Below are 17154 nucleotides of genomic sequence, written 5' to 3'. Positions count from 1 at the left end.
CACAGGTTTTTGGTGACCTTATGAGGATTAGAGGAATTGAAAAAATAAGATACCATAGAATTAAAAAAAAAAAAATTTACATGCATAGATATGTACTTTATATAAAGAGAAAAAGGAAGAAAGGAAGAAAAGAAAGAGAGGGGGGATGGAGAGAGGGAGAGAGAGAAAGAGAAACAAAATCTGCAGTTATCCAGAACCCTGAACCTTCAACCCTTCGAGTACTCTGGTCAATCAAAATTTCATTTGCAATAAAAAATAAATCCTTCTGCAGCTGAATGGAAAATCTCTAGTAATTTTTAAATCTTTCTGACTGAAGTCCAGAAAGAGACAGAAAATTTATGGAGCAACCCTTGTGGGCAAATCATTGTGCAATCCCCTAGAAATTTTTTTTTTTCTTTTTGGTATAGATATGTGATTTCTTAAGCAGAACACACTAGCAGTCTTGGGAAACTTAGTCATTAGCCAGCATGTATAAAGAGAAAGACTGAAACTCTGGTTTTCTAAATTTCATGGCTGACTCTCTATCCACTATTCCATTCTTTTATGTCATATTAGGACTAGGAAAGTTAGAGAAGGAAAAGAAGACATGCTTCTGGCCAACAAGATTACAATTATCAGTACATATATACAGAAGTAAATATATAAAATGTATTCAAGAAATTCAAGAAACACAAATATGTCAAAATACCATGAAGAAGAGAACTAAAAAAAATCTAAAAATTCCTACTACACATAGTGTTTTATGGATTTTTAAACATATATATTTAGATTATATATACACACATATATATTTACTTTATCAGGGAAAAATAAAGTGCTCTATTTTGACCTCCCTTTTTCTCATTGCCCACTAATCCACATTCTATCTCCTCCTCCTTCTCCTCTAATTTGAAGCCCTCTCTTATAATAAATATAAAAAACCAAGCAACAAAAATGAATAGAACTAAAAAATGCACAGCTGGTTCTGTTCCTCTACTATCAATATGCAGGAGCTAGCTGATCTGACTTGGGAGAGCTATTTGGTAATTGTTCAGTCAATTTTAACCTTAGAAATTAGTAATGCACAAAATCAGGGTTGGATTTATTGTTTTGTTCATTGTCCAGATTTAATAAAGTAATGAAGAAAATGTTAATAACATAAAATAAACTTAAAAGGGTTTTGTAAGTATTTTTCCACCAGAGCCAGTTATTAAATATTTCCCAGAATGCCACTAATTCAGTTCTTCACTAATAAGAAGTAGCAAACATATTCCATTGTCTAACAATTGATATGTTACTCAAATTTCCAAGGTCTTTCCATTTCATATTATTGTGATCATTGCAAAAATAAATTTTTCTCAGATCCTGCTCACATGACTTTCTAGAAGTTCATATAAGTCTTTCCATATTTTTTTCTGAATCTATCATTTTTCTTATTTACTATGACACCATAAAATTCCCTTATAGGCCTACCCTACAATTTGACACTCCCCCCCTTACCCCATATGATAGTTATGTATTTTTGGTTCTGTTCTTTGCCACCACAAAAAGGACTAGTATAAATATTCTTGTATAGAAATTCTTTCCATATGGTCCTAACCAAAAGAAATAACAATCTAATGGAACAAAAAAAATTTAATTGCTGTCCTCAAGGATCTTATATTTTTCTGGGCCAAAAACAACATAAAGTCTTCCTAAAGTTGATTAATAAAGTTAGGCTTGGAAACCCAATCTCAGTATAGTATGGTAAGCTAGAAAAAAGCAGTGTATAAAGTACTGGCCTAGTGTCAAAAAGACTCATCTTCCTGAGTTCAAATCTGGCCCCAGATACTCACTAGCCCTGGGCAAGACATGACCAAATTTATCTCAGTTTCATCATTTGGAAAATGAGTTGAAAAAATGAAAAGATTAAACCATCCCAATATTTTTGCTAAGAAAACCCCAAATAGGGTCATGAAGAGTCCAAGAGGACTGAATAATAACAATACAATGCTATAGGGAAAATTTATAGATTAAAATTTTAAAGTCAGAAGAGAATTTAAGAAATCATCTAGGACAGTATATTCATTTTGGGAGTAAGGCCTAGAATGATGACATGACTTGTGACTTGTAAGTCAGAACTAGAATTCAGGTCTTCTGACTCTTATTCAAGTAATTTCCCACTGTGTGTCATGCTACTTCTTCTTTCAGTGGTTTTCCATAGATGTTTTCCCTCCTCCCCCATATCATAACCAGATGAGTAATTATTTCTAATAACTGTTACCAAACACAGATGTGCAGGACAGACTTTTCAAGGCTAATAGAAGCTGTGAGGTTCTGCAGTTTACAACAATCAGACTTTGATAGAGCCAATTATAATTGTTCTGACATCTACATAAGTAAAAAGATGACCAAAGAAACACGACCGCAGGATAATCAAGATTCAAGTAAAAATAAAAAAATATTTTGGTTTTATCCTCATATTTCACATATAATTAATTAATATAATATAATTAATATAATTAATTGACCATATATTAATCCACCTTTTAAAGATGCCAGTGAATGCATGGATGGTGCAAGGAAACCAGAAAAAGTTTGTTCATCATTAAGGAGTTAGATTCATACAATACCATTAGAGATGTTGTCTAGTAAGGATATGAGGCTCTCCTCATTAAAACCCTTCTTATACTGACCTCAAGACCTCAATCATTCTCAGTCCTTCTCATCTTCAACCAAATCCACTTTTAGTCATGCTACCAGTGTCTGAATACTGATCTGGGATAGCAGGGGAACCAGGCAAAATCATGCGGTAAGAGATGAGGGAAGTGAAAAGAGGCAGATGTGGGAGGGAAGGAGTACCAGATCTGGGAGAAGGACAGCAGGAGGGGAAGAGAGAGAATTTGGACAAGTCATGTCTTCCCTCTGAGCTTCAGTTTTTCATATGCAAAAGGAGGTGGTTAGACTAAGTGGCTCCTTCCAATTCTATAGCCTGTGATCATATGAAGATGAAAGTTGAATATTAAAAAGAAGAATTTAATTTGATGTGTTAGATCATAAATTGGAGTGTTGGGACGGGGCGGGGGGGCGTTGTGGGAGGGGAGGCAAAATAGCAGAATAAAGACCATATCTGGCCTAAATTATATCTCACAACATAAGTATATTCATTGCTATAATTTTCTCCCTACAAAATGAAGTACAGCTGAAATGATTTTTAAAGTCCTTCCCAGTGAGTTTCTGTGATTAAAAATATTTAGCCATGATAATGATAATGGCAACAACTAGGTGGCATAATAGTTAGTGCCAGACCTGGAGTCAGGAAAATCTGAGTTCAAATCTAGTCTTAGAAATTTACTAACTATATGACCCTATATGACATCTTAAACTCTATTTATCTCAAGTTTTCTCATTGTAAAATGGGAATAATAATATATCAACTTTCCAAGGTTGTTTTGCAAATCAAATAAAATTAGGAATTGTACAACACTTAGAAGTGCCTAGCATATAGTACATGCTATATGAGTATTATCTATGATGATAATAATGATAAAAATAAAGCTTAGAAACAGTCTAAATTCCTCATTAAATAATAATAGCTAATAATAATAATACTAAACACACCCCGTTAATCTTATCCTTACCAAACTCTGTGATTATAGGTGCTAATATTATTCCCTTTTTCCAGATGATGAAACTGAGGCACAGAGAGGTGATGTAACTTCTCTAGGTTCACACAGGTACTAAGTATTTGATTCAAGACTTGAAATAAGGTCTTCCTTACTCCATTTCCTACACAGTATCCATCTGTGTCACCTAGCTGCTGTTAACTCACATTCTCACTTCAAAGGGAAAAGATAAACTATCTCAAATGATAGATTTATATTAACATTTTATAACCAAGTGCAATTTTTCTGAAATCTACACAAATATTACACAAATGATCAAGGAATGACTCATTCAGTGCATTAACTAGCATTAACTAAAAAGTATTAACTAGAAGAAAAATTGCAAATTTTTTCTATCTTACAACTAAATGTTAATGTAATCTATTAGAATTCTGTCTTTTTCTACCTTTTAAGAAGTTTAATCATTATTAAACTATTAGTTATCTCAAGAGTATAAAAAGCCAAGAACACCAAGGATTCTTCAATCTAAAACCAAACAGGATAAATAGTCAAATCTTTAAAAGGAAAAAACAAAAGTACATTACTGAAACTGTGAGTTCACATAGACTAAGTTCTTTGTAGGCCTTTCAATAATGTTCTTCTTTGGCCTTGGACATTCCCTCACCCTAAATCTAAATTTGACAGACTTCTTGTCTTTCCTATAGAATGTAAGTTCATTGAAATCAGGAATTATTTTTGCTTTTTCTTAGCATTCTCAGAACTAAGCACAATACCCAATACATAGTAGATATTTAACAAATGCATATAGATTGTTCAGGGTTTTTTGTTTGTTTGTTTGTTTGTTTGTTTGTTTTTGCTGAGGCAATTGGGGTTAAGTGACTTACCCAGGATCACACAGCTAGGAAGTATTAAGTGTCTGAAGTCAAATTTGAACTCAGGTACTCCTGACTTCAGGGCTGGTAGTCTATCCACTGCATCACCTAGCTTCCCTAGATTGTTCAGTTTTCTAGGAGTATCCAGTTCCTTTGTAAGCATCAGGCTAATAGCAAAATGTACTCATTGATGGAGCTTAATTTAATACAACAACAATAAAAAAAAAAAAAAAAATTAGGTCTTTCTCATAGACAAAAGGAAATAGATTTCCAGATTCTGAGTCCTTTTTCCTTTCTTCACAATTCAGATACAACTTACAACATTCACTCAATTGTGGTCTTGCCTGTGTCCCTAGACTGACTTAATTCTGGGGTCTTTTTGTTCCCATTTTGCCTTAGAACTTCTTTGTTTCCTTTACACTCAGTCCATCATCCTCCTAACAATAAAACTATTCCTGCTCCAAGCTCTCTCCTCATAATTGTTGGAATTTGGGAGTATTAGACCCTAAAAGTATATTAGGGTTATAAGCTGATATCATAAGGTGTCTCAAAAGAATCTGTAAGCTTAGACCTTCTTCAACTCAGGAGGCAAAGATTTGATTGGTTAAATCCATATGGAGCTTTTGGCTGAGAAAAGGAATTTTGCAGTTAACAAAGGGAAAGACACCATTAAACCCCGGCAAGTTCCTAATGAACCCTAGACTCCATAAGGCAGGCTAAATTCCTAGAAAAGAACTTTAGCAGAGGATTAAGTCAATGGCATAATTTAGCACCCTAAAAGAGTTGTCATTGTGACACTCAGCAAGCAGACTAAACCTAAAAAGGAGTTAGCTAGGAAGGTACAGTAAGTTCTTTTATAGGGGATATATAATCTGGGGAGAAGGAAAGGCAAAATTGTAATTTAATTTTCTGCTTGGATACAATAACTATAGAGTTAAATTGGTTTTGTTAATATGAAGAATTGGGCTAGGAATTCAACCTGGGATGGTACTGTAATAAAACTTAAAGGTAACTTAAAGGTAACAAAAGGCCTAATCAAAATCAAAATCAAAAAGTCCACTTATAATCCTATCAGTGCTCCTCCCTGTTTGTCTCTGAGAGTAGTTTGGCTTCCAGATTGTTTACAGTTATTCAACTCTCTCTCTATCAATGCCCACTTAACCATCAAGAACCTCATCATTGATCACCAATTTGTAAACTCCATTTCATTTTTAGCTCAAAAGTCCTGCTTTTGTGCTCCACCCAACATCATTCCCCCATTGAGAAAAGGGTCAGCAATTGCATCTGTTTTGTGTGTGTGTGTGTGTGTACAGTCATATATGTATGCACATACAGTCTATTTATATATCCGTTATAATTACAAATGTTTGTATATACACACATATATCTTTTATCCTTCATCACAAAGACCAATTATAGTGCAATATGAGGTTTTCACTTGTGCAATAAGGCAGAACTGTACAAAATTATTATCCTGACTCTCTCCTACAGAGTCATCAGAATCAAGTGACAAAATTAAGGTTGAGATGAGTGGCAATGGCCCAGCATGCAGTGGGTGACTTGGTCTTTTCTAGGTCCCAGTTTGTCTGAGGTCACACCCATTCAGTGACTAAAGACTAAAGACTAGGTAAGAACTCAAAAAAAGGTAGCCCAACTTACCATCTCAAAGATATCAATCTAAGAGGGGAAGACCCTCATAGTTTCTGGCCAGAACAAAAAACAATTGCTTTTTACACTCACTCTGAGTCACCAAACCTAAACAATGAGCCAAAGAAACTTGTATTTGAGTTATTGTTGACCATTCAATGAAAGTCAGAACAATTTAAGTTAAAGACTTAGTCAAGTAGCTCCATTCAAAACACGATGTACTTTTTTAAAGCCTATTTTTCTAGAGCTATAGTTCAAGGAATCAAAAAGTGAAAACTCTCCTGAGCAATGTCCCAGCTTTTAAAAAAAATGAAAGGAGCAGGAAAAGAAAAGCAGCAAAATGAAGGAGGAGGAAGAGAAGGACAAAAATAAAGAGAAAAAGGAGGAAGAGAAGGAAAAGGAGAAGAAATATCAGTAGCAATTCTATTCAAATTGGCAGGGTTGGTTCCCAGAGGATAGCTACTTCTAATCTCAGATAATATGGCAAAAATAGGCAATACAAAATCTTTTCCTAACAACTTGATTTACTTCTTCCCACAAACACATAGGGCATCTATGGGAAAAGTAAGCTTAACTCAAACCATAACGATGGTGAGGTACAAATAAGAAATGTGTGTGACAAGGTTTACTCATCACCTGTTCTGCAAGTCCTTCTTTCTATCCATTCATGTATGTATGTATATGTGTGTATGTATGATTGAAAGGCACAGATGATTCCAAATCCTCATTTTAAGTAAAATTCCTGCATTAAGCCTTTCACCAGAGCTTCTGCTAAAGGAAGACAAAGGCATCAACTTTATCTCAATTAAATTCTATATTTCTAAAGCTTCTATTGTGTGCAAGCTGATGCAACAGGTAGGGAGGCACAGAGACAAAACAATACCATTATTGCCATCAAGGAACTTCCATTATCCTGCAGGGAGGAGAGGAAGACTTTCCACTCTATCTCTTCAAATGTACTGCTGAAGAAACTGAGGCAAGACAGAGATTAGAAGTTTTTAATATTTTAATAGTGAAGAAGTTGGACTGGTGAAGCCATACTAAGCCATAGCCAGAGCCAGCTGGCTGGATTGGATTTTTGTCTTAAAGCATCCAGCAACAAGCAAATAATTCCAGAGACTTTTGTAGGGCTCCAGCAATCAGGGAAACAGAGGAAAGGAGGGACAGAGCCCTGGGTGAGTGGAAATTCCAGGAAGGACCATAACTATTTAATTCTGACAGGTTGGAAGTGAAGACAGGAATCTAAGGCAGAAAATAACCAAGGATTTGAGAAAAGCCATCTGGAGTTTTATGATTCTTTGAAATGCCAGAGTGGCCAGAGCTCTGCAATCCAATTATCTCAGTCCTAATGACCAGAAAGGGGAGGGTGGCCACTGGGGAAACTGAGGCAGAACAATTCAGGAAAACTGAGGCAGGGAAACTGAGGCATAGCACTAAGATCTGGACATAGCTACAATGTGACAGAATGAGTATCAGAAAACAATGCAAGAAAATAATGGGAGAAAGGAATGTGGAATTAGCAATCACCAAAATAGCGTTTATGCCTTTGGATGATTTGAGGTATCCATTCAAAAAGATTTGTTTTCTGTGGAAGATCTACTCAGGCAATTATGTTTTTATCTCCCTGTGGATTCCTTTTATGTTCTCAATTTGCATAATGTAGAAAGGAATTTGTTGGCATAAATGTTAGGAAAAGAGTAACAGGTGTTGTGGTTTATTGTTTATTTCCCCCCCCCCCAAGACTTAGTCTTGAAAAAATGCTGGATCCCACAAGTGATTTATTCTGCTGTGTCACAGGAAAATAAATGTCCTTCCTTAACGAGTGTGGCTCTTTTCATTTATCAAATATTGATCCCCTCCCACAAGCTCTCTTCCTGGCCCCATGATTCTTGTAGAGGTTAAACCAATGAAGCCCATTCCCATTTATTTCTCCTAGTTTATTCAGTAGTTTCACCATCCATAACATCAGTGCCACCAGCAACACATCTTTAGTTTTCTATCTTGAACCCCAAATAACAAAGAAGCAAACACTAGCTAAATAATTCTCAGAAAGCTTCTATCACAATATCCCAATCCCACTAATAACATGCATCTAGCAGTTGGTGCCCAAGTCAGAGTTTTACTCTAGCTTCCATCTTCATAACTAAAAAATTTTATTAAAAGTGTAGTTTTGCATTAAAGAGGTCTTCTATACCCCTATTCTGTATGGACACAAAATGAAAGAGATGGTCATTGAAGGCACCTCTTAAGGGATTGTTCATGATTTCTGTGGCAGCATTCTGTAGGCCTTCAGCCCAGTCATCAACATATTGGTCTTTGCCTGTCAGTATTTGGAATGGATATGGGCCCTTCTCAGTTCTCTACCATAGTTTAGGGCTACAATTCCAGGAAAACTTGCCCTTGTTTGTAGCCTTTCTCAATCTTGCACAAACTGCTTTGCAATCTATAGTGCAACTGTTCTTGTACCTGAGTGTGGAGTGGATTCCCATGACAGACGTGAGTCTTGATTCAGGGACAACTGGGGCCCACGATGGGGTTAAAAAAAAAAAATTGGTTTAGGGTATAAAAACAATTCCCTGTTGCCTATACTTTGCCTCATTGCATTAGACTATTCTAATGGATGCAATGCCCCTTTCCTGCAGACACTGAATAAACCACTTTCTGCTCTGGCTCTGAGAAACATCTATTTGAATTATTTTCAGTTAGTGATCGCTGTCCCACACATGAGAAACTCCTTGCTGCCTCTATTCTCTAATCAGAGTGACTGATGGTGCAGTGGGCCTAGAGTAAGAAAGACCCGAGTTCCAATCAGTCTCAATCACCAAATAGCTCTGTCACTTACCCTCCCACTCGCCTCAGTTTCCTCAACTGTAAAATAAGGATAATAATAGTACTAGTAATATTAATAGTATAATAAAATATATGATAACATTATATAATATAATAAGATATTATATATATAATAACATTATATTATTAAATAATAAATTATATAATAGCATTCTATTATAAAATATAATTATAAATTATATTAATTATTAATTTTATTAAATATTAATTATAAAATGTTAGTTGTTATTGATAATACCAATAATTCTCATCTTTCCTCTTTTTCTTTTTCTAGACTATTCAAAATTCACATATCACTTTAATAAACTAACTTCACATGGCTGTGATTTCTTCCCCCTTCACATGCGCACGCACACACACACACACACACACACACACACACACACACACACACACTCTGAACTGAAACTGATCTAAAGTACTTTTCAGAGAAAGGTATCATTACTGTGGCCTAGTAGATCAATGGGTTCAGCCTGTTACCTATAACATCTGTGCATCCCCAGACAAATCATTTAACATCTCAATAACCCTTTTTGAAGATTAGAAGTTGCAGGGTCATTGTGGCTCCTGATCCACATTGGTTTGGAGGGAGCGCCTCCCTGAGGACTTCCTAAGTTAGTGAGATAGCAAGTCTGGTCCAAAAAAAATGCAAGACTCTTAACACATGTGTGATGTGTGGGGATATTGTTTTTGAAGTGACATATATTTGGCACTTAAAAATGGGCAAAGCTTTTTACATGAACCATCTTTTTTGATCCTCACAAAAACTCTATAGAATAGGTACAGCAGTAATTAATAGCCTCATTTTTTTAAGGTGATGAAAATCAGGCTAAAAAATTTTACAATTTGTCCAGGGCCTTTCAGTTAGTAAATGTCAAAGACAGGATTTGAATCCAGTTCTTTCTGATCGCGTTCAGCATATTGTGAATTATAATTTGAATCTGTCATTTGAATTGTGTTCTTACTATCTTTTTGTTTATACCAATGTTCTTAACATTGTGTGTGTGTGTGTGAGTGTGTGTGTGTGTGTATCCTATATATACATGACACTGTAGGAAAGTCCAGAAATCCTCAGAATAATGTTTTAATATAACTGTAAGGGGGCAGCTAGATGACAAAGTGTATAGAGCATCAGCTTTAGAGTCAAGAGGATCTGAATTAAATCTATGTCACCCTAGACAAATCACTTAATCTTGATTGCCTCCCCAAAAAAATCCAAAATTAAAAAAAAACTAAAATAATTGGGAAAATGCTAAATTTAAGTTAAAGGTTAGTGAACATAAAGATTTTTTTTTTTTGTCCAAGTTTATATCTCCTTAAGAATTCCTGCTTTAAAATAACTGTTTGGATATGTATACATATATGGTATTTAATTTATACTTTAAAATATTTAACATGTATTGGTCAACCTGCCATCTGGGGGAGGGAGTGGGGGGAAGGAAGGGAAAAATTAGAACAAAAGGTTTGGTAATTGTCAATGCTATAAAATTACTCATGCATATATCTGGTAAATAAAAAGCTATAATAATAAAAAAAAAAAAAAAGAATTCCTGCTTTATAATAAAACTCTTCCAGAACAGTTTTGTTTATTTGCTTTTATTTTCCTTTAGGCAATATAATCCAAATTCACTCTTACTTGCTACTTACTTGTTCACTCACATTTGTATCTGATTGATAATTTCCCAAACTGCCATTCCTTCTCCAATTCACTTTATAGATAAGGAAAATGAGGCAAACAGTGACTTGCACAGAGTCACAGAACTAGTAAGTAGCCAAGGCCAGATTTGAATTCAGGAAGATTGTTCTTCCTAACTCCAGGTTTGGCACTCTATACACTGTACTCTCTAGCTGTCTTCTGTTATGGGCCAGAACTCTGAACTTAAACAAAGGATCCTTACACGGTACTAAGTCAGTGGAATTGATAGAGACAATAATTATTTAATTTAGCATGGTTCAGTATGATTGATTTAATCCTAAAAGGAGATGTTATGGGCCAGAACTTGAAACAAGGTACTAAGTGGAATTGAGGAGACAATGGTTAAATCTAGTTTAGCACTGATTTAATCTTACAACAAATAATGGTTTCCTAGTGATATAATGATTGGTGTATACTCAGTGTGGGGCATATAAGGAGAAGCTCTCAGGGCCAGAAAAGACAAGTGTACTAGAAGCTCTCAGAGGCTGAGACAGATTCATTCCATCGTCCACCTTTGTGGTGGCTGGAAGCTGAAGCACAAGCCTTTGGATTCAGAGAGAGTCGGGGAGATTCAGAAGGCAGAGAAAGAGGGAGGAGCTCAAGCTCTCCATACCAAAGAGAGATATAGGCATTTAAGAAAGCTAACAGGGCCCCAAGAAAGGAGATAAGACTTTGAAGGAGACAATAAAGGATTTGGACTTTAACACTTGGCTGCATTTATGGTGATTACTCTGAACTGAAACGAAGGCTGCCCCCAGAGACCCCAAGAAAACTTCAACAGAGAACATTATATTTTAAAGAGAATGTTACAGTCTTTCCTCTAAATATTCACTAAATCTTAAAGAGTCCATTGCATTATCTCTCAGATCCACCTTTTTTCTCACCATTCAAACAGCCTCTATTCTAACCCAGGCCCTATCTTCACCTTCTAATTCACTGATAGACTAACTTTCCTGAATCATTATTTTAATGTTATTTCCTTGCTCAATAACCTTCGATGGGTTTCCATTACTTAAAGGACAGAGTTGCAGTCCCAATTCCTAAGGATGGCATCCAAGGCTTTCTCTAACCTGGTTTACTATGATTTATACAACTTTATCTCTCAATCTCTCTCCCTCGGCCCCCACGGCTGCTCAAAGGAAGCTATTCTCTAGAGAGGAGGAAAATACTGTCCTAGCAGCAATGGGAAACTAGCATCTAATCTTACTTAAAAGATAAAGTAAGTGAGAGGAATTAGTCCCAATCCTTAGTTCTCAAGCAAGATGAGAACCCCAAAAGGACATTAGCAGAGCCATCAAGTTCAGTAGGTCCTATGTAAATTTAATTTCTATGAGTTCAACTCTGTTTAGTTCACAAAAGACTTGATTATATTGTTTTGCTTTTCAGGTACTCACTCTGTTGTATTATTTAAACTTCCAGATATTACAAAAATAGTAATAATAACTACCATTCACACTTTAAGAATTACAATGGGTTCTGTACATGTGAAAACACTGTAACTAAGACTGTTTTTTCACTATCTTCCAAACATTTCCAATTTAGCAGCTTTTGCTCCTGCTGTTTTGTATAATCTTTCCCTTCCTGTCCACTTATTACAATCCTACCCACTTTTCAAAGGGGTGACATTTCCTCAATGAAGCTTTCCTGGAATCTCTACAGGAGGAAATTCTTGTTACCAATGCAGGTTGACATGTGCTTTGCAATTTATAGTCTTAGAGGGTTCTCTAGGGCATCAAAAAGACTTGTTGAGGGTTACATAAGCAGTGTATGTCAGAAACAGGTTTGAACACAGGTCAGCCTGTATCTGAGGTTCTCTTTCTATTCAATGCATCATGATATTTCATAATAAAAAGAGTCTTTGGGGGCAGCTAAGATGGTGTGGTAGATAGAGTATCAGTCCTGGAGTCAGGAGGATCTGAGTTCAAATTTAGTCTCAGATAATTTTAACACTTACTAGCTGTGTGATCCTGGGAAAGTCACTGATCCCCAATTGCCTTGCCAAAATAAATAATAAAATAAAGCAAAATTAAAAGAGTCTTCTAATATCTATCTGCTATTACCTATCTATCACCTATTATTTCTCTTTCTCCACCTCTTTGTCTCCTTCTCTCTGTCTCTTTGTCTCTGTCTCTGTCTCCTTTTCCTGGCTCTTGGACAATGAATAACCTTCTGGTCAGTCGTCCTGCCAGCTAAGTGCATGCCAAACTATCCTTCACTCGGCTACCAAAGTACATATCTCGGGGAGGGAGGGAGAGGAAAAAAATAAATTCAAAAGTTCATAGCAGAGAACAAAAGATAAATATAGAAGGAAGCAAAAACTGGGTAGCTTTAAAAACAATATGTAGTATTTAATTTATACATTTTCTTGAAATGGAAATATATTGTTGCAAACAGAAATGTTCTTTTTTCTTTCTTTTGTCATTTTGTATTTGTTTAAAATGAATACACAAGCACATACATACACATACACATATATATCTCTATTATCTCTATATTTATCTATATGCCCCATGTGAATCTTAAAGTGTTAGTTGTCATTATTCATAATATCAGACAAGATTCCATAGTATCACTGCAGTCAACACTAATCTTCCCATACTCTAAACTTTGATAATGTTTGTCATCTGGAATGTGCATTCCCACATTATTGGTAACTATTATTATTTAACTAGTTTGTTTTTGTCTCTTTGCATAAATAAGCTCTGGGAAAGGAGGTCCTGTTATTTTATATTTCATTTATAACCCTCTAAATCCTAACCCAGAGCAAGGCACATAGTATTAGGAAACATAATAATCAAATGATGATGATGATGATAGCTAACATTTGTAAAGCATAGGATATATGGAGTAGGAGTTCTGAATTGACTCTTATCTAAAAAGAATCCAGCCACTTCAAAGTACTTATTAAATCTCTTTGGACCAGTGTTTTGATAGCACTGGATGGGGTCTTGGCCTGTCTTATTAGTAGTTTACACTCTAATATAACCAACATATATAAATACACACATACATACATACATACACACCCTTGTGCTTTAAAAATATGTGTGTACTATTTTCCTTCATATTTTTGCTCTTGTTGCCTGTATAATAATTCCCCTCCTCCCCACTTATCCTAATCCTACCCACAATTTGAGAGTTAGCTTATTTTTATTCTTATTTTATTGATAATCCTCCACTATGAAATGAGGGGGTGGGACTAGATGGTCTCAGATCCCTCCCAGCTTTATAATAGAATGCAGTGATATTGTGAGCTGAGAAAGGAGGCCAAATACAATTCAACATAAACCAAGAGTAGTTAACTAACCTTTTCACAAGGAGGAAGTGGTAGAAATCCCACCAATTTGTCCTCAGTAATCTTAAATCTAGTTAAATCTGAGACTGAACAACTACTGAATCACCACTGCTTAAGTGGATTCTAACAAAAGGAAGTTTCTTCCCAGATTTTTTTCCTAAGTATCATATTATAGCAGTCTGATGGGAGGCTGTTGATTCTCCTTCCACAAAAAAAAAAAAAAAAAAAAAAAAGGGAGAAAAAGAAACTGGCTCTTTTTGATTTGGCTATAACCATTACTTCAGATTCCATACAGGTAGAAGAATCTTCCTCATCCAGATAAACCAGGGCAAATTCCCAGTTTCTGAATGCAGATTTGAATTTTATTTTCCAATTCAAGAATCCTGGTTACTCTGGAAAGTCATCCTGAATCAAAATGGCTCTGCTAAGCTTACAAACTCCCTTTCTCTGCTCCCAGATTCATTTCATAGAGCTAGAAGGGTTCTGAGATCAGAGTAAAAATCCCTCATTTCAAAGCTTTAATAAAAGCATAAACATCATCAGTTTACAAACTAAGAAGATTAAAATGATAATGATCCCAAGAATGAAATATTAAGAATGATGATGCCTATGTATTTCCAAAACTCTTACAGCTTAAGTTTCAGTTGTCACTCTTATGTTGTCCTCTTTCATCTCACCAAAAAAAAAAAAAATGATAATGTATGTACCAGGCAATAAAATTCCTAAAATATTATTAATTTTAGTGTTTTCTTCTAAAAGAGCAGTTGATATTGTTCCATTCGCCTCTCAGTAGAGATTATCTGCAATCTCTTTTCATTAAGAAGAACAAGAAAAAGAAGGAGGAAGAAGAGGAGGAGGAGGAAGAGGAGAAAAAGGAGGACTTCAGCCAAAGTAACCAATCTATCAACTTAGGATATGTAATGCTCCACCTCCAAAGTGTTTACTTTAGCAAAGAATATTCAGTCATTTCTAAGGTTTTCCTCTGGTTCTGTATGTATGTTGGAAGTTCTAAATTCTGTCAGTTTTAAGGGCAGTCAAATGAGACTGGAAGTTCGGTTTCATCCCTGGTCACTAGCTTTTTTATATGGAAACAGATTTGGGTCTGTATTATATATAGAGAGAGTTCAGGCATGGGGGGAAGGAGAATGGCTTCTTTCACAAATATTGTGGAAGTTGTTTGAGGGAAAAAACAAGCACCATGTAGAATATTATGAAAAATATTGTGAAAATGGTGTATCAAGTCGGAGTTCTGAATTGACTCCCATCTAAAAAGAATCCATCCACCTCAAAATATTTATTAAACCTCTTTGGGCCAGTGCTTTCCTAGACCCTGTACATGGATGGGGTCCAGCCTGCCTTATTTAGTAGTTTACTATCTAATATAACCAAACATTGCATGTTCCAGTTCATCCTACCCTGTGCTTCAGAGGACTTTGATTCATTATTTCTCCACATTTGCATTTTAATATGTAAATTCCTCTGAGAGGAGTGTAAATTAAAACCAGTGGCAGCTGGTTTTCATAGAAGGCAGGCAAAGACGGGAGGGCACATGCCGCCTGGTTATAGAAGAGGGAAGCTGGGGGAGGGAAGGAAGACAGATGAGGGAAGGGACAGAATATCATCAATGCAGGAACAGAATGCAAGCCAAAATTTGTCTTTTTTAATCTGACTGAGGTTCAGGTCTCAAGATCTCTACCAATCATGATCAAACTTGGAGAAATATGACCGCTAGGGGGATACCGGAACCAGGTAATCCCTGTCCTAAAATGTCAAAAATTAAGCTTAAAAATGAGTATGAACTAGAGCTTTAAAGGGAAAAAGAGTCACCAAAAAGGGATATTCAATCTCAGGGTGAGGTTTGTGTAAAGGGGAAGAGCTCTTCTTTAGGGAAGATGGGGACTAGGTTAAAGATGACCTTCTCTTTTTTAGCATCTACTGGCAAAGCCCCCTCCCTCTCTTCTCTCCCCCAGTTGCCTTTCCCTCCATCCAGGACCCAGTTCCTGCAGCAGTGTAGGATCTACCCAAAACTTGGGCCCTTGCCTAGTTGCTATCACCGATGACAGTGCTGAGTTTCCAAAGCCAGTAAGCCTTGTCTTGCCCACTGGCGCCACGCTAGGTTTTATAGGAAAATTTCCTCCCAGTGAAGCAGCCAGAAAGCCCAGGCTGACACTGTCCTCATTCTGATCCCAGTTCCTATTTTAAGTCTCTAGACTGGAGCTTTACCTAGTGCATGCCTTATGGTCTCAAGTCAATGTGGCTGTTTCAATTAAGCATTCAATTAATAGTCTACTTTCTAGCAAAATTATTCAAAAGGGAAAATATCTAGATTGTTTTTGGAATATGACCAGATATTAGGACAAAAGGAAGTAGATTCCGGTCTTTTCCCTCCCTCCGTGGATAATAAGAAGCAGTGTGACCTTAATTTGTACAGAGCACAATGCCAGGCACAATAGGGGGACACAAGAAAACAAGAAGGTACAAGTACTGCTTGCATATGAACTCTTTGAGAGAGAGCAGAACACACACAATGTACCAGTGGCTGCATTGATTGACTGTAGAACAATTACATCAACAATTAAAAACAGCAGAATAGCTAGAAAGCCAGAGTGCTGACAGGCTATTAGAATGAGAGGTGTGGGAGAGTCTTTCTGTATCCTAATGCCTAGCTAAGTATTCCCCTACCAAAAAAAAAAAAAATGGTGACTGGTGACAGAGAATCTAGATTCAAATCTCGCCTTTAATAATTACTAACTGTGTGACCTTAAGTCACTTAACCTTTCTGGGTCCTAGTTTTTCCATCTGTAAAATGAGAGGGTTGTGTAAGATAGCTTCTGTAATCCATAGGAGGTACAGTGGATAGAGTGCCTAGCTATTCAAATCTGTCCTCACATGTTTAATTACCTGTATGTCCCTGGATTTGACTTCTAATTTGCCTCAGTTTCCTCAACTATAAAATGGCGATAATAATACATCCATCATCCAGGGACAAATGAGATAATAATTATAAAGTGCTTTCCTCAGGACTTGGAACAAAGTATGTGCTATATAAATGTTGTTATTATTATTAGGCTTTGATTCTTTGTTTCTATGACTAGATCCTGTCACTGAAGGACAGCATGATGTATTTTTAAATATATATTATTTTGTTAAATATTTACAATTACATTTTTAAATTAACATTCATTTTTGAAAGTTTTGATTTTCAAATCA

The sequence above is a fragment of the Sminthopsis crassicaudata genome, chromosome 3, assembly GCF_048593235.1.
Source record: "Sminthopsis crassicaudata isolate SCR6 chromosome 3, ASM4859323v1, whole genome shotgun sequence".
NCBI classification, from domain to species: Eukaryota; Metazoa; Chordata; class Mammalia; order Dasyuromorphia; family Dasyuridae; genus Sminthopsis; species Sminthopsis crassicaudata.
This window is presented reverse-complemented; position numbering follows the sequence as displayed.